At 36.2% G+C, this 20,035-nt stretch overlaps 1 pseudogene; it reads right to left on the reverse strand.

Moving 5' to 3' along the window:
* Positions 1–1,407: 1,407 nt before the first annotated feature.
* On the reverse strand, positions 1,408–17,741 carry LOC135318826 (catenin alpha-3-like; annotated as a pseudogene).
* Between the last annotated feature and the right edge of the window lie 2,294 nt (positions 17,742–20,035).

Here is a 20,035-nt window from a genome sequence, read left to right on the forward strand (position 1 = left end):
GCCAATCTAATTCATAAAAAATAATAGATTTCATCTGCTGTTCTATTAAAATTATAGTATGGTGCTATAGAGAGTAGAAACTTAAAATCATCAAGTATAGAAGGCAATTCTGGCAACAGAAGGGTTCCATCTACAGAAAATCTTTTCATCTGAACTACATTAGGGATTCTTAAAGTTTTTCAAAAGAATAAGTTATACTTATTTCAAGTTAATGGTTTATAATTACGGCTTTAATACAATGACTCATCAACTTTCTTTCCATGTAAATATATCACCTCACAATTCATAAAGTGACAAATGTTGAAATAGGCACTAGGCAAATTTTAAACTCCTTAAATTACATACATAAATTAGAAAAATGTCTCAAGATTGGATTACTGAGCCACAAATATAACTGATGAAATAAATGAAATAAATGTTGGTTTTGATACAAATATTTCATTCCATGATATTTTTCTGATGAAAGCCAATAAAATGCATTATAATTTCAAAATTACAGCTAGTTACCTTTTTCTTTGTGTGTGTATATATATTCTTATCACTTTATATTAAACTTTAAAAGAAAAAATATCCTAAAGTTTAATTAAGAGTTTTAAATCACAGGAATTTACTAATTTATATCTATGAACAGTGATAAACATTTGGTAGAAAAAAATAAATACAATTCTTTTAGTTCAATGCAAGGGAAATAACTTTACTTACAAAAATGATTTTAATGGTGTTTAATTTTTAATGTAATTCTTATGCTATGTGTTTATATAAGTATAAATTGGTTAATCTTATTTACATTTCTTGGCCTGAAACTGCTTTTAATATGTTTACAAGATCATTAAAAAGAATTTGTCAAACCACGTAGTTTCTGCATGATTGGCATTAAAGCTTTTCCTGCTGGTTTTAATGAGAGCTTTGGATCAAATGTGTTAGAAGTACCTTCTAATTAAACAACAAAAATTAAGAGTTTGTAGCAGAATGAACTTTGTTAAGACTTAAGATTTTGTTTTCTAAAGACTTATCTGAAAACGTATACAATTTAGTGACGGTAGTTCTGGTACAAAGTAGAAAGGAGCCAGAACAGAAAAGCAGCTTCTTACCTTCGCAGGCTCAGCGCGTCCTCCCCGACAGGCCGTCTGAGTTTCGGCTTCTTTGGAACGTCCGCGCCTTCTCCTCCACGCTCCTCCTGCGTGGTGTTTCTTCACGGAAGGAAAGTGCATTTTCTCCCCCAGTCCTTCAGGACATTTCATTAAAGCCATAATGGACTTAGTTCTCTGCTGAGACATTTTTGAAAGGGAAGAGGGCCCTGTCCGTTCCGGCCCTCCACACTGTAGGGGCGGGTTCTCCTCAATTCCGCCGGGAGTCGCTTCCTCGGCAGCTGAGAGGAAACTTGCCAATAGCTGTGGCCGCGACTGCTCAGGCGGGACGGCGGGGGAGGGAGGCTGCGCGCATGCGCACAGTCCGCCGCCGCCCAAGCCGCCGCCCAAGCCGCCGCCCAAGCCGCCGCCCAAGCCGCCGCCCAAGCCGCCGCCCAAGCCGCCGCCCAAGCCGCCGCCGCCTCCCAAGCCGCCGCTGCCCCGAGATTGCGGCGCCAAATTCAGCAGAAAAACGGAGCTCGAATGTAGCACAGACAAGGTAGCTGTTGGTTTACATACATACATAACCTGATTTAATTACTCAACTGAGGAAGAATGTATTTTCTTGTGGGTCTGTGTATTCTCAAATTCTTAGGGCAATTTAAAAAAAATGACACACTACTTCTCTAGTCTTTATCTAGTTCCGATAGTAGACTTCGATGGCCTTCTATTTACTTACTCATTCATTTAACAAGTGTAATTTAGTGGGGATCTATTTCCAAGTATGCATTTTACAAGATACTTATAACTTGGGAAATGGAAGTGCTTCCTTATTCTGGTCTGGTTCCCTAAGTAAATGTGGTAAGATTAACCAAAAAGGGAATATAAGAAAGAGTATAAGAGTATAAAGGAACATATTATTATTTTTCTTTGATTTCATATCAGATTTATAAGAAGTTGCTCGAGATCTGAGGAAGTATAATGAATTAAACTTCTTCAGTTGGTTTAGAAGGCCTAATTATGTATTTTTCTTGATTTTGTTTCATAAATTTTTAATTATCAAAAGAATTACGTATTTTCCTCCTTTTCTTACTTGTAAATTCCTGTGGTTTTGAATGAATCTGAAACCTCAAAATTAAAACACACATACTACCGGTTAATATTTTGCCTGACCCTTTTCCAAATAAATTGAAGAATCTACCAAGAAAGATATTTTTTCCCACAGGTACTTTTGATTTGCTCTCTCTTCTTACTTTATTTCAATTGGCATTATCAGATTCTAGACCTCAGAAGAAGTTTTATTTATTCCACTCAGACTTGGAATTTCTTTCAAATTTAACAACATAATTCTTGGTGAAATCATTTAAATGTTCTAGGTAAAGTCTATAATATACAGTAGATTCACATTAAACTAAATTTATTTCTTTTTACTTCATTCAACTGTTAAAATCATTAAAGAAGATAATTTAAATAATATAAACAAATTTTATTTAACACTTCATGAAGTGGACTGTCATATTGCAGAGAACTGCAAAATGGGCAGAAGGCAAGAAATTTTTATAGGATCAAGAATAAAGAGCAAGGAAGAGGAAAATAGAAAATATCTGATTGGCTGAGGCTACACAACTTTTAGGTTGAGAAGACCCAGAGGTCTAACCATATAAGGAAGTATAAGCATATAAGGAAGACAAAGGATAACTTGGACTTAAAAAAACACCAAATTTATTTTTATGAAGTGACACAATAGAGGTAATTGTAAAATACAGAATAGAAAAAATGTCTACAAATGTTTGACAAATATATCTAGAATATACAGATACATTCAGCAATAATATCCAGACCTCAGAATCATAGTGTTGAGTTAAGAGAGTAGGAAATAGAATAAGGCATCATTTAGTTAAAGTATATAATTACAAAAGATATTTAAAAGAAAATTGTAAGGGTTTCAAACATCTCAGTAAAAGTGAGTGGGATGAGAATGGAGATCAAGAAAGGAAAGAAAGTCAAATGAAACAAGGGATTAGATTTCCACAAACAGTAAAACAATGAGCTGCTGAGCTGCAAACCCAAGATGTGCTTAGTCCTGCCCTGAAAATTGAAGGAGGTCAAATGAAACAATCAATCAAGAAAATAAGACACCTTGGTGGGAGTTACTTAGAAAATAAATACATTGATTTTTTTTCAGAATTTTACTATGACGTCAACTCTTTTTGCTTCAATTCTTTTTGCTGCCTGTTCCTCTTCCACAGTTTTAATACACCCTGAAGGCTGAGAGGGTTAACTACATAACTAGAAATAATTTAGAGAGAAAGAGTCATTGAAATATAAAAAGGAAACATCCTGCATCACTCTGAGCATTTTTTATGGCAGTGTAAATTCTCTTCATTCAAAAAGCATCTTTTAATATTTTAATTAGGATACTGTGTTCTATGAAAGAAACATCGGATTTTAGGAATGCAAATGAGGGTGCGCTATGAAACAAAGATGCAGAATTTAAAAGGTAATATGCCCTTCAGCAAGCAGCAGTAAAGAGAAAGGATGTTGGGAAGGATCAAGGAAATATTGTGATTTTTGAAATGAAAATTGTACTAGCATTTTTCAAATTTAGCAGTTTGACAAGGCTAATGACAGTTGTAGTACACTTTTAGTTTAAAATGCAAGAATTATCTTTGGCTAATAAACAAGAAATCAATCCAACAGGATGTGCTTATTAGCATTAACTAGGACCCTGTATAGGTTCCTGATAGCACCTCCCTCTGGCCAAGTAGGTGTGCAGGATTCCATTCAGTTGCTGTCTGGGCTCCCTTCTTCTCCCCTTTCCCTTTTTTTTTGCTCATTGCTAGGAAACAAAGAAGACATTAATTGCAGATTCAGCTATAAAATATAGCTGAATTTTAGTTTTCCCATTTTAAACACGAAGGAATTGAGCCTCTGAAAGGTTAAGCAGTTGGCCAAGTGACAGAGCTGGGACTAAAATCCAGGACTGCAGTGAAAGCTCACATTCTCAAGAATGAGACTGCATTGCTGTAGAACTGGAACATAGGACTTCCTCATTCCTAAAGGAGAATTTTGGACACATCTTCTTTAAAATTAAATTTGTGTTGTTTCTTTGTTTCTAACAGGAAAGGAAACCTGCCTAGAAGAAAAACTTCAAAAGAGCCGCGATTTTCTGTCTCTATCAGGATGGGATGCATTGCTGGGAAGGTATTGTGTGAACTATTTTCTTAAGTTTAAAAAAAGGAAAAATAAGGTCAATGCTTGTCCATAGCCCAGGCCACTTGCCAAGGCTGAGACTTTGGAATTAAGCAAGCTACCCATGCCTAGACTCCACACTCAGGCTCTCCTTCCTACTGAGAAGCTGTGGGTGTCGTAGACTTGATTGGGGATCGAGTTTGGCTAGCCCTGTGTCTTCCATATACCTGAAAACGAGCCACAAACTCAACCAGTATTATCAGGTATCCCCTTAAGCTATCAGGAATTATGTGTTAAGATACTGTAGTGCACGTTTAAGCTACATTGAGCCATGATGCTGATGAAAGAACAAAGACTTAGGTCTTTACTGTGTCGGTTTCATCTTATTCACTAAAGTAAACCAGCATGTTAACCAACATTCACGTCAGGACTAGGAGAGTCAGTGGTTAAACATTTACCTGCAGGCGACAGGACAATCAATTATGTTTACCACAAATTTCATGTCCCACAATGTAGAAGACATATAGTCAAAATGAGAGATGTCCAGAAAGGAATATATATAAAAAACAATAAAAGGACATCTTATAAAAAAAATCAGTTAAATGTACTTATGATGTCTTGTCCTGCAGACGATAAGATTCACAATGTATATTACAATGCTTATCAAATAACTGAGGTCTTAAGACTTCCGTGGTCCCAGTGGGTAGTCTCACGCATGACTTTAGGCTAAAAAGGCACACACTTTTCACCTCAATCTTAGAAAGAATTTTCTAGCAGCCAGAAACACCTCAAGGTGATTATTTATGTTATGGTTTACACTGGGAGTTAATGCACTTCCTACTCCTGGGCAAACTGAGACATAAACTTAATAAACATGTGATATGAAGCATCTAACTGAGAAAGCTTTCTAAAGCAGGTGAGTCTTTTTAGATCTTTCACAGTATTAAGGCCATGTGAGTCCAAGAATGAAGATATTTCTGAATATATTTATTTGATGTCACATCAATTTTATCTATTCATTCATTTAATATGTTGTAGATTTGTTTGTTTCATTTCAGGCACAGTTCTAGGTCCTGATGAGAGAGTCAATAATAAGATGGGTAAAACCCCTGGCCTGCTTAAGCTGGGAAAGACAAATGATAAACATGAACAAATATATAAAATAATTTTAAATAATGACAAGTACTAAAAAGAAAAGAAATTAACAGTATGGGGGATAGAGAGCATTAAGGTGGAGGGAAGAAAGTTTGCTTTGGTTAAGATTATATGGAATGGGTGATCTTACACCCTCTCTGTGGAGATGATATTTAAACAAAGAACTGAATGGTCAAAAACAGTGAGCAGTGATAAAGGTGCCGGGTCAGAACAGGAAGCGAGAATATCCATTGTAAAGGTCTTGAAACAGCAGTGAGCTGTGCACACTTAAAACAAGGCCGTTATGGCAAGAAGGAGAAGAGTCCTCGTCAAGGTCAGGGAGGCAGTAAGGAGACAGACGCGGCACAGGCTTGTGGGCCATGTGACGGAGCGTGGGCTTTATTCTAATTTCAGTGGAATATTGTTTTAAACAGGAGGTTGATGTGATTTAAATTATATTTTTAAAGATAAAGTGGCTTATGTTCTGAAATAATTCAGAAACAGATTTGAGAGTCAGGGGTAGGGAAAGATTGAGAAGTGAAGCTAGATTTGTTTATATTTATTTATACATGCAGCCAAATCAGTAAAATTCTCCTCTGCTGGACCTCTAGATCCTGGATACACGTGCCCAGAGAATCTGCCAAGTTCAGCTTGGTGGGTATCTAAACTTTAGTCCTATAGCGGGGCTGTTGAAGCCCATCTGTTCTATGAGACCTTATGAAAATAAAATAAGATAATAGATGTAAAACCCCTGGTATGATCAATGCTCAATAAACATTAGCTAGTGTTATGGGTAGTAAACTACACGTATTTTCCATTTCCTCCTCTGGAGTAACTATCTCAACAAATTCATTCCTTTTCTTCATAAAGCTGAATCAAACATAGTAGGCATGTTTTAGGCAAATACCATGCATACCAGAAAAGAATATTTCAATGGCTATCTCATTCCTTCTCCATATGGAATATTGTGAAATAAGAATACTTAAGAAACATTTTATTTTTATTCAATTAATCAAATCCACTTAATATTATACTATCTTCTTTTAAAAATAGTTTAAAGAAACAGAATTCACACACACACAGACAACCACACACAAAGCGACAATATTGTCCACAATCCTGTCTTTCACAGATACTCGTTGTTAACATGTGGTTCTATATTGGCTTTTGAGGCAGCCAATTATCCAAATGCTTCATCTAGGAAAAACTGCTTTATAATGGCTGCATACTTAATTGAATGAGTAAATTAAAGAATTTTCTAAAATGTAATTGGAAATACTCTGACAAGAGGAAGATAAATGCTAAGTATTGCCTGTCACAAATAGAAACATTTTTAAAGGATGGCATCTAAAATATCGTGCAGAAACGTAGGTGCCGGTCATCTCAGTTGCTGTAAAGTAGGACAGGATAAAACAGCCAACCCAGTGCATACACAGCATTTCAGATACCGTTGTACCACCACAGCCCTGCACAGTCCGCTGTCCAACTTAGCGGCATAGCCACGCCTCACAGAGTCAGAGTCAGGTTAGGTCTCAGTTTAGTTGGCCTAAAAGAGGCGTCATAACATGTCTCTCTCTCAATACGGACAAAGCTTTAACCCGAAGTGAATAATACACCAGTTAGTTGTAAATATGCTATTTTGACAGGAAGATAAGGCCTACTTGTTCATATATTATTCAACCCTCCTACATATTAACATACATGATCTCATCACATTTTATTCTAATAATTAGGAAGTTTTCATTTCTTTAGATAAAGACATCTGAGCTTCAGAACAGTTGAATGGTTTACTGAAAGTAACAGAATAAGCTGTAGGCCTTGAAATCATCTTTTCCTTTATTCATGTAACACAACACGCTCTAATGTCTTGTATGAGAAACAATGGGCACAGAGCGCACATTCTCCTTTAGACTGAAGAATGTGTTCGACTTGCAACCACACTGCTAGAACAGCACTTAGCCATGTCCCTCCCCACCCAGCCTTCTCCCACAGAAAACGTGTTCAGTGCTTCTGTGATCCAAAAGCTGCCCTTCCTACCACAGCTTCAACATACTAGGTCAGAGTTCAGAAAACACTCGAAATTTTCAGTTTTTGCCATTTTTATATTGTCTAGTGTTCTTTATACATATTCTCTACTTAAGTGCAAGTTATGTTGGGTGCAAGAACCATCTTGTTTATTCTTTCTTTCTGAAAATGTCTCTGCTTTTCTCCTATCTTCTCACCCTATCTAAGTTCCTCCCTGTGCAGTGTTTGTGTTGCCCTTACCTGATGGTCAGTCCAGTAGGGCTGGAGCAGAATGTAGGAGGAAGGAAAGATTAAGTGTTCGAAGCCTTTCCAAAGGAAAGCACTAAGGTCAAGGAGAAGGATGTGTGCACAAATCATCATCAGAAATGGGTTATACAGAATCAGTGTCTAATCTTAAAGTAATTGTTTGGAGCTGTGATTTGTGATAAACCAGAAATCAGTGAGGATGGAAGTGGAGTTCTCTTGATCAATTTTAGACATTAGTCTAATAAATCTCAGAGGATTTAAACATAACTTCAATATGTGTTTCCTTGGGCTTGTGGCATCATTTAAGGGGCCTAGAGATAACAAGTTGGCACAGAATATATGTTTAAAAAGCACGTGATGGGAAACCAAGCGTGATCTATCCTTCACAGCCACGTATTTCATCACCAGACATGCAAAGGCTTACTGGCGTTTGCCCACCTTTCAGATAATGGAGCTTCTCCCACTTTTTAAATGATGGAAACTTTGCCTTCTCCAGCATTCTTCTAACATTATGTTCCTCTGCTCTTTTGGTGTCTGATGTCTCCTCAATCATCTATTATGCCTTCTATTTAAGCCATTAAATCCTTATTGTGTAATGGTCCTGGATACTTCTTTTGAGCTCCCATCCACCCATGATCCTTCTTGCCCTTGGTCTTTCCCCAACTCCTTCTCTCCTACTGACACCCAGTCCTTTTAACCTACCTGGTTCCTTGGCGCAAAGAATGAAAATTAACCCAATGTACATTGGGCAACTAGAGGTCACCATCACATTTCAGTCTGACCATATGTTCCCAATCATTTAAGCCTCATGGGCATCGGGGTATGATCACTTTCACAAATTTTTAATAATTTTCTTTCAGGAAAAACATTACAACGAATAACTTTTTCACGTCTGGGTTTTGTTTGCAGGTAGTTTTCTGTCACTTTTGAGCATTAATCAAAAGATAAAATAGAGATGATTATAAGAGCTGTACTGCACGAATCCTCCAATTCCTGTTATTTCTCCTTAATATGCTACTTCTCTGCTTTTTGTTTCCTTTCATTCACTAGGTCATTTGAGACTGACTGCTTTGTAGGTAGCAGTAGTGTGCGCTGCTATTGTAAAGGAATATACATGTGTAGGGGTTTTTTTTTTATTAGTTTAGCAGTGCACTGATGAAAAGAGCATGTTAGAGCAACATAAAATAATCAATCTACTTGAAAATAATTGTATATATTACTCATAATGTAGGGCTGGTTCCAACAAGTAACAAGCAAGTTTTACGATTTTAATGTTATGGCTTTCTTTAATTCATCTTAATTTTAGCTTTTTATGTTACTCTTATTTAATATAACCTCTGTTGTATTGATTTCTTCTGTATTTTTCATTTGGATTTTGTAAAATAGAAGTTTAAGACCACAAGTCAGAAGAAAGGTCACATATGTCAAACACATAGATGGGGCTCCAGAAGATTTGTATCCTGTGCTTGAACCTGAATGGCCTTAAATCTGTTTCAGCTTTAACAATAGAATTTTACTTGGGCAATACTTGCCCGTCCTCGTGTAACTATGTGACTAGTGCTTAACAGCTGTTGCTGAAGCTGGTATTCGTCCTCAGTGCTGCAGTGTTAGGATGCCTTTTGTTGCTGAAGATGTGAATGAAGTGTGTTTGTGCATTGACTGTTGAATTCACTTTTGTGCCATTTTTGTAAATACAATAGTTTTGCACAACCTCTCACAAATGTCTGTATTAATTTCACATATTAAAAAGTAGATGGCGTGCCAACCAGAAGCAGAAGAGTTCCTATGCAAAACTCTGTATGTCATCAGAGCTTTTGTATAGAAAGACTAGTTTACAATCATGGGGCTATAGAATAGCAAACTAAAATCTCTGCTCGGTCTGCCGCAGACTTAGGCTTTTCCGTGCATCACTAATAACCCGTGACACCCAGTGGCCTTGTGCAAACACGATGTGTTGCTTAGGCATATCTTTTGTCCTATGCAGAACATTTCATTTTGACTTTTATGAAAATTATAATTCATGTAATTTATATAAACTTTTTTAATACAGAAACTTTTTACTTCCACAGTCAATTTTGGGGACACTGGAATAAAATGCTTTGCCTCCTGTAGCCCCTTCCTCCTTTTTTTTCTGTCTTCTTTGACTCACGTTGGGCTGTGCTGTTCGGTCTGTTCAGAAGCATAGATGTCTGTACCTTTACTCTTGAAGGCTGCTCTGCTGAATGCTGTATTTTCTAACACAATAATGATATTTTCCTTATAATTTCCCAGTTGTTAATTAACTACTCTTAATCCTGCATTATTACTAATATTTGACAATTGTTTAAATAAAAGGAACTTTATAATGAAACAAACAAAATATGTAGCTTGTCTTTTCAGTCTCGTAACAGGGTCTTTTGCAGATAATTTTTTTTTTTAATTTTAAGGTTCAATTTACTATTTTTTCCTTATATAAACCACATTTTCTGGTAACAAGGTCTCCTTTTTTATATGTTGCTTGGTTTTACATTTTATGTTCTAAGTTCATGACCCATTTTAAGTTGTGGGGTTTTTTTGGTTTTTTGGGGGGGTTTTTTTGTTTGTTTGTTTTGTTTTGTTATGTTTTGTTTGGTATAAGGTATAAGATTTAATTTAAGGGTTGTTTTGTTTTGTTTTGTTTTAACCTATAGTGGTTCACTTGCTTTAGCACATGTTTTGGAACAGATATATTTCCTCTATTACAGTGATTTTGCACCTTTATTGAAAGGAATATATTCTAGGGTTGTTAGGTAGAATGTTCTATGAATGTTGACTGGGGCCTGTTGGTTAATGGTGTTGTTTAGTTCTTCTGTAACTTATTGTTTGTCTGTATAGTTGTTTTATCAACTCTTGAGGGTGTCTAAAAAGATCCTAGGATGAAACACAAGGTGTCCAGGGTTAGGATTCATTCAAAGGTCATTGTGCTGTTAGACATAATAATTCTAAGTCATATGTATGTTTTGGCCACTCATGCAACTCATAGCATAAAATCTCAAAATATTTCTGTATTATCTAGTGTACCCAGTATATCTGTTAAGCTTTAGCCACAGAAAAAGAACCAGTAAGAGATAGTATATATTAAAGAAATTATAAGGTAGTAGCCTATTGTGAGGGCTAGTTAAGGGAATCAAAGTCTGCAGGCTATGCTCTCAGGAAGGGCAGTTTGAAGCTCTCAGGCAAGTGGTGAAGCTGAGGTCCATGGGTCATATTTCTTATTATTCAGATGAGAGTCAACTGATTTTGAAATTTAATCCCATCTTCAAAGTACTATCATGGTAACATGTTGATAAGTATTTGATTAAATAACTGGGGGTTGTGGCCTGGCTAAATGGACACATGACATTGACCATCACACCTAGCTTCATTAATCAAACTGTCACTCCTTCAGATGTCTCTTCAAGTATCCCTTCTAAGTGATTTGTTTCTCTAGCTCCTACACTTAGAATTGTACCACCTCCCACCAAACACTTCTTAGTCTTCTCATCTGCTTTACTTTGTTTTCTTAGCATTAATTGTTATCTTTCACAATCTATATTTTACTTATTTAATTCGCTTCCCCCTCCATTAGAACATAAATACCACGAATAATCTGGTATTTTTGTTTTTTTGATCTGTTGTTACAGCCCCGACAACTAGTATGGGATTTTGCATAGAGTAGACACTTGTTAAATATTTGTTGAATGGCTGAGCAACATTAAGCAGATAGTGGCCTGATGTCCACAGTAGTTTATATAATGTAAATGTGAACAGAAAATGGTAGTGGATAAGGAAGGTATTTTGCACTAGCATTAAATAATGAAATAACACAGCATGACTTGTAAATTCAAAAGTATTCTGAAAAAGAGCACTTTTCAACATTTTAAACTGAAAGTGAACATTTCTGTTTACCATTACATTTAGAATTATTTGAAGTCTCCAAATAGAGTGTGCTAGTTGCATGGAAAGAACTCTAAAACTGTTTAATATTCTGAGAAGATAATCTTTGTATTTCAAAATGCATTCATTGTTTTATTGACATTATATCTCTAATAATATTTCAAGAAAATAGCAATACTGAGTTGAATATTAAAATGTCACAAAATACTTATCGGCACTACCAAACTTTAGACTATACACATTATTTGACTCAACACTTCTGCTGTTAAATCTCTCTCCTATAAAGATACTTTCAAAGTTTACAAAGAGAGTTGTAGAAGGATGTGCATCACAACACTGCTTACAAAGGCAAAGATAATAATCTCAGTGTTTGTCAGAAGAGGATTGGTTACATAAAATAGTGTACATTCATGTTATGAAATACTGTATAACAGGTTAAAAGAAAGAGGCAAAACCATTTTTGGTAACTATTTTTCAAGTACATTAAGTAAAAAGTAAGAATTCAAAAGAGTATATGTATTATGAGCCCTGCATATTAACAAAGATAAATGTGTATTTTTAAGTATGCTTGCATATTAAGAAAGAATTGCAGAAAAAAATACAAAAAAACTTAAGTGAGTTAATAGTGTTTATCTCTCAAGTGGGATACCAGGTGAGAGCACCCTGTTACTATTCTTTTTTTTTTTTTTTTTTAATGTTTCAATACTGACTTTTTCCGAAGTGTGTTTATTATTTTATGATTAAAAACTAGGTTACAATAAATAAATAAAATATGCATATGCTTTGACACAGCAATTTTGTTTCTATAATTTATTGTAAAGAAATGATCAAGGATGTGCATAAAGATTTATGTATATAATGCTCATTGTAGCATTGTTTATTATAACAAAAATGGAAAGTAGCCAATCCTACAGTATAAATGCTGTTAAATAAATTAAACTGTATCCATTTTATAAATATCATGTATTCATTAAAATGACGCTGTGGAAGTTTTCTCCTAGCATGATGTGTCACCCTTCATTAACAAGTTTTTTTTTTTTTTAATGGACCTGTTACAAAATAGTACAGTAGGCTTACATTTTGATTACATTTATACAAATTTTATAGAAGTCTGTATGTCAAATTCTTAACTGATTACCTCTGTTTAGTTGGTTTGTGAATGATTTTATGTTCTTCTTTGTGCATATGTAATTTTTAAAATTTCTGCAATGGTATGCACTACTTTTAGAGCCAGAAAATGTTACAAGGAAGAATCATCATCATATTTATAAATATGAGAGATTTTCCTGCACAAGAAAAAAAAGGTTAACAAGTTTTAGTATAAAGTTTACAAATATTTTGGACCTGACCCAGATTTTTATTAGTAACACCAAAAAGGGTAATTTAAACCCTGAAACAGGGGAAGAAGCAGCCAAATCAAACATCTGTCAAGATAAAGTTGAATAAAATCAGGTTCAATGGAGAAAGGCTGAGGAATGAAGACTGAATGAAGGCAAATATCTACTTTTAAAATACATAGTCATGACTTAGTAAAAATTAATTATTTTTACTTTTATTAGTGTTCAATAAAAGTTTTAACAGTTACCATTTGCCAAATGCTGGCTATATCATTTTTATGTAGCCCTTACAATAGCCCCATAAAGTTGACCTTAATATACAGTTTTGGGAATTACAGACACTGAACTGAGATATCAAAAAGGGTTTAAAAATTACACAAATACACGCAGCTAGTAAACAATACAGCTGGAACACAGATTTCCTTGAACCCAAATTCAACACACTTTCTTTTGTCTACTCAGCCTGTGAAGGTACTTTGCCACCTGTAGCAAATAAACCTGATGTCCACATATGCTCTGCACATTGGGACACTTGAAGGACTAACTTCAAGTAGATATATGCCATGGGAAACTGGGACTATAAACCAAGGACAATTACAGAAGAAAACAGAGTTAGAGGGAAAGCTTCATTTCAGTAGCAAGAGGGGTTCAGACAAAACTCCTAGTGAAGACTGAGGATGAGCTTTGAGTCTTTGCAGACTGATCTGCTTTATCCTCTCCTAGGATGAAAATTTTGAGAATAGCAATCAAGGACGTGTTTTGGGCACATTAATTATTTACCAATTGCAGCCCTTTCTCACTCCAAGGAGAGCAGTAGTGAGGAGAATAGAAGAGCTGTGCCGTGGAGACGCCCTGTTTTTCAGCTCACAGGAATTTGGTGGACACTCAGAGGAGTCCAATGACATGGCGTGAGTGGCCCCTTGACAAAGGCAGCAGGGGGGCTGATGACAGCTGCAGGACTGGGATGAGCACTGGTGCTGGCACAACAGTGCTGAGGGAATAATCTGGGCTGGGTGACAGGGCAAGAAAAGCACCAGAAGAGGCTCACTGGTTGCATGAATGGCTTCCAGATACGTCTTTCCCTAAATTCACTCATCACTTTACTGGGTGGATTTTTTTCTTTTCTGAGCCTCATCTGCAGGAATTTCCTATGGATTCTCTCTTTTAATCAAGGATTTTTTGCAAGGGTCTTCATTCTCCTCATCACAACTGGGCACCAGGGCCCAGCAGGACTTTGAATTCTGATGACCCTAATAGAGGCCACAAAAGACATTTTCATAGTTTGCATTAGAACATTAAATTTTAGTTGCTTGGATGAGGGAAGTGATGCTGTCCAAAGCTGACACGATCACCTCTCCTACCCACGCACTGGGTCTTAGCTTTAACTTGACTACACATTTTCAGGTGGTGAGAGTAGAACTTAATCTGTCCCAGCAGTCCTACAAGAGCTGCTTATGTGATGGGTCTAGACATATGCCAAGCAAGGACTCATGTCCTTGATACTTCTGATATAATTTTAGCCACATAGATCACATCAGTTTATGCTGTGGTGGTCCTTTGCCCTTGTGAAGTCTGTCATCTGCATCATGATCATCCACATCTTCTTGGCCAGAACAGTGACATCGTTGCTTGTATCATCCATGTCTCAATTTCTGCACCCAGCTTACTCTTTACTTTCTTGAAATCAGCCATTTGCTCAGCACTTTTTTTCTTTTTATGCCTTAGGTGTTTGAGTTATCTTAGCCCAGTCAGTTTTCCCTCCAGTCTGAATGCTGTTGTGACAGCAGACCTGGCAATCCTCTTCCAGGTCAGAAACATCTTCCAGTTCCTCTGAGGTTCAAATCATCACGACTGAACGTCTGATATCATGAAATATATCATAGATCTGCTTTGAGATATCTACAAATGGATCAGCATCAAACACACCCAGAGTTTTTACTTAAGGTTTCCAAGGCAAAATTCATGTGTGTCACACACTCAAGAATTACAGTACTTATAAGGGTGTTAACATTTCTCCTCACTCCTTCAGTAAACGTCCCTGGCTCCTAACTGTCCATTTCACCTATGACAACGTGAACTCTTGCTGCCCATACTCTGATAGCACCTGCAGCAAGGTCTAAATTACCAGCATCCTGATCTCTCAAGGCTATGATACATTTGTTAACATCATCTAGGGTATGGCTCTGAGATTTAACTTTTGTAACTCAGGAACAGCCAGAGAAAAGAGTTGCATGGGGCACAGTATGGGGAAAAGGTGCAGAGCATCCATGCCCCCTCTGGGTGCACCATTCTTCCCAGTTCTCCATGGGTTCACCATCAGGAAGCGCTGATAAATCTGTCTTAACACAATGAATTTCTAATCACCAGCAATACTGTGCAGTTGTCTTTCCAGAACAGTAGTGACAGAGATATGTGTTTAAGATTCATGGGGGCAGCGATAGAATTTAAAACCCTAGGAAAGGATTAGATCACCAAGGGAGCAAGTATAGAAGAGAAAAACCCGTGACAGAGTGCTCAAGATCTAGCAAAGAAGACTGAAAACCAATAGCCAGCAAGAGAGAAGAAGATTTAAGAGAAAGGAAAGATAATTGTTTCAAGGAGGAGAGAGTAATTTAGTAATTAGGGCAAATGCTGTTGATGGATAAATTAAGATGAAGATTGAGAAATGGCCATTGCTTTTAGTGATACAGAGATTACTGGTGACTTTGATGAAATCCTAGAGCCACGTGGGGGAAAAAACAGATTGGAGGGTCCCAAAAGAATGGAAGAGAAAAGATTAGGAAACTCTTCTGAGGAACTTTACTGTCAATTGTGTGAGATAAATAGGGCATTAGCTGGAGATAAAAGTGTAATCAAGCAAGGATTCTTTTCAATTGGAAGAAATAACAGGATATTTGTATACTATTGGTAATTATTCAATAGAGAAAGAAATCTGAGCATGAGATGAGCAAAGAGATAACTGTAATTCAGTAAACAAGAAAAGCCAACGTCTAGCACACAAGAGTAGTGTTGACCAGAAGCACAGACCGCGCCCCTGCTGTATCAAAAGAAAGGCAGAGGATATGGGCAGGTGTGCAGCTATCTTGGTGGAAGTTCTCTTCTGACAGCTTTCATTTTCTCAGTGAATTCCAGGATAAAATCTGAGATTAAGGATAAAGAAGAAAGTATTGGAAGAATGGAGGAGAAGACATGAAACATATTTAGGAGAGTTGGAAGGGAAGTGACTGGGGAAATACAGAATGATTACTGCAAAGCTTTAGCATTATTAACCTGTATTATGTTTACTGTTTTCATTTAAATGTATTCAATCTATTTTACAATGTCTGTTTTAATTTCTAAATGTAGTAAATATGACCACAACCTATATTAATGCAATCATGTTTGGCTATTCATTGATCTTTAGGAGTAGACAGTGGTCTGTAGATGAAATGTGTGAGAAATGCTGGTACAGATGAAAGAATATGGGCTCCTTCTCCAAGGACAGGGTGAGGAGGAACTAGTCACTGGAACTGAAAATTAGAGAACATGACCAGAGTTTAGAGCTTCATCATATTTATCTGCTATATTTCACTGCAAAATCTGTTTGCCCATTTAACTTTTGTAGACAATTCTTTATTCTATGTTAAAGAGCATCTGTATATTAGGCACTTCTTGTATCCCAACTCTTGGCCCTTCTTAGTTCAACCACTGCTGTTGTCACCAGCCCTGCAAGGCTTCCACTATTCTGCCTGATGGTCATAGTTGTGACTCAAGCCTGCATCACCTACCTTACCCTTCCCTCCTTGGATTCTCTGAGCCACAGTGTGGGAAGCCCACAGGAACGGACTCACACATGTGCCCCACTTGGAAAAGTATGGCACCGTCATTGAACAATGAATGATGATGATCAATAAACATTTCCCCCTGATTTGCACCTGAGCGCAAACTTCATAAGGCTTCTCGCAAAATGCCAAGGGAACCTCTTAAAACCTCTTGATAGCCCATCTTTGTTTGGCTTTAACTTCCTGTCTATTCCTCACTTCTACTTCCTGGGGTGCTGTCTGCAAGTAAAAACAACTCTGCTTCAGTCTCTGCTTTAGGGGACACCCAAACTAAGATAGTATTCAACCAGATTTTCTGCCTAAAAATGCAGGTATTTTCCTGTCACACTAATCCAAATCCAATCTGTTTCCTGTTAGTGAAAAATAAAAATTGCCATAGAAAGTATATATTTGTAGAGCAAGAGATACAAATGTGAAATGAATCTTTGACAAATGAACGCTCCCATATACATTTTTGCTTCCATGTTTTAAATGAATACCAAATAATACATTGGTAATATATTCTCCAGCTATAAAATGGATCCATTGGTTAAACTAAGCTTCTACTGGGTAATGGAAAAAAAATTATAACAAAAGAAAAAGTAAAAGTACTCAATGAACCAGAAAAATAAAATATCTTTAGCTTTTAAGATACATCTCCATAGTAAGACTGAAGAATAATGGTCAATAATCTAATTTAACATTTCCCAGTGCCTTAGAATTTTGCATGCTTTTTCTGTTTTTAGCAGAAGGATTTCTCCTATGAATTCAATTTCATGCCATCTCACTAATACCATGTAGTGACATCTCATAGGTCATCATTAACTTCCAGAATCTCCTCTGGCAGAAAGCTCTCTTCTCCGGATTTCCACTTGAGGTTGTGGCCCTATGTGAGTATGCTGAGCGTACTTGGAAGAAATCAGCCTGTCCCAGTTGTATTAGGAAGTCGCAGACTATGATCTTCTCATTTAACACACCCTGCTCAGTAGTTATTAAATAACTATGGAGGGAAGTTTGATGCCCTCTTGGTAACCTACCTCACTCATATTGTTGGCCTTGTGGTCAAGACTGATACAATTTTAAATATAACCACTGCTTCCTCAAGAATTATTATTCCATTTGCTTGTTCTACTTGTTCATTACACACAAATCTGACTACCTATTGTTAGAAATATTCAATTTTGGGAAACATAATAGAAAATAAGACTCAAATTTGTCATTTTGGCAAATGTCAAGTTTCCTTTTAGTATAGATTTTGTAGATTCTCTGGTAAATTTCAAACTATCATAAGAAATAGCTCAAATAGCATTTCTTCTTTACAAGCTGACTTGACTACCATACAAGCACAGGTAGATTTTAATACCTCTGTTCTCCTCTTTAACATATTAAGTTGTATCACATTTTATTATATGTACTGATTAACACACTTGCCTGTCACTTTAAGAACTTTGCAGTCAGCTCTCTCGCCATATACACTTTCGCATGGTCATCGCAGAGCCTGGTGCCTCACACGTAGAAAATGTTAAAAAATAAATACATAAATGAATGTATGAATGAATGGATGAAAGAATACACCAACCAATACATGAATGAATACATGAATGAAAGAACAAATAAATAATTGAAACAAGTGGGTTCAATAGAGCACCAGGGTCAGAATTCCAGAAGCACAATGGAAACGTCCAGGCCTATTAAGGGAGGTTTTGTTTTGTTTTTTTCTTCTTTTCTTACATTTTCCAATTCAGTGTTTAAATTGTTTCTGATTTAGTGGAAATGAAAAGATATTTTTCATTGAACTAATTTTTCTATTGTAATATTCTTTCTGACTTTAATTAAATAACCTCTGTAAGCTTGTCTTTTGCCTTATTTCTGCTCTTTCTCAGAAGTGAAGCCATGAGTGCTCAACTCACAGGCTTCACGAAGATTTCACAGCTCTATTTTTAATGCTTGCAGTAGAGTTGGAGACATACGTTAAGAATTTTTTTAAGTCTTATTAATTCCAGCAAACTGTCACAGAGAAAAATTTATTCTGATCAGAATTATACTAATTACTTTTATATAATCAGGGATTTGCAATCACCACTGCTTTGTGTGATCTTACAACTTGCCATTCTCCGCTCAATGCTAAATCTGGACCTCTGAGCTTTTACACTTTTCAACAGCGGTGTATTCTGCTCTAGACACTAAGGTTTAGAGCTTTAGAAGTAGGCAAATACAAGATAACAGGAGAATTATAGTTTCTTGATTAAAATTACTATTTAGAAGTGGTATACAGTTTTATTCACGGATCTTTCTTTTTTCTTTGTTGTGTTCCCTGGTAAAGTTGATTACTTTGGATGTTGTTGGCGTGGCACAAGGTAAACCACCTGACAGCTTTGGTAAAGTTTATTTTTTTGTAATTGGACTAAAAAATTTGCTTTTGGCCTTTTGTCTGGAACTATTTCACTTTCCTAGAGTTTTAGAAATCATCAATCTTATATGTATAACTTGGGTAGCCAGCTTGACAGTTTTGATGGGCCATTATTGTAATTTAAATTTCATTTTTGGAAGATTTCATTTGACATTTCAGACTTATTATGCTTCCTTGAAAGCTGACATTCCAGAGGGCTCTGCCCTTGATCTCAGGTCATCGTCAGTTAATGCCCATGGTCCGCAGCAGCCCCCTTGTGTGAATGTGGCCCCACAGCACTTGTGCAGCACCGTTTCTTTATGGCTCTTTTTCATTAGTACTTATATTGGACAGTTTGAGAGCAGTCTAGAAACTCTCCCAACACAAGTTTCATTAACTATTAAGATGAACAATAATTAGAAATTACAGTTGTGTTTGATGAAGGATAAATAATAAAGTTGTCGTAAGTGATACTTCCTTTTCATAAAAATAGAAAGGAGGAAAAGAAAAGGCAGACTACAGAGTCCCTGGTTTCATTTCTTTCCTCTTTGCTGGCACTGAGAAGAATTTCTGTAGCTTCATTAAACTAAGACAGAGTGTGACTATAATTAATACTATTATTTAAAAAGGTCATTTATAGGTTTACTTTGCTTTCAGCAAATCTTCTATAAAGAATATATTAAAGAAAAATGAGGCAAATTGTCATTTTAACAGGGTATACATAAATAGCACTTCTGTGAAAAGAATTCTGCTTTAATGCTTCGAAAATATCAAGTGGCTCACAAAAATATGTATACACTTAATTATAGAAGGCATTGCATATATTATAAAACATATACTAATAATGTAAGTTCTTATTAAGAAATAATGTCTCATATTTATTTATCAGCAAGAAAAAGTATTCTTAATTGTGGCTACATATTCTCATATTCAGAAATAATTATTCCTTAA

Source organism: Camelus dromedarius, chromosome 22 (genome assembly GCF_036321535.1).
Source record: "Camelus dromedarius isolate mCamDro1 chromosome 22, mCamDro1.pat, whole genome shotgun sequence".
Lineage (NCBI taxonomy): Eukaryota > Metazoa > Chordata > Mammalia > Artiodactyla > Camelidae > Camelus > Camelus dromedarius.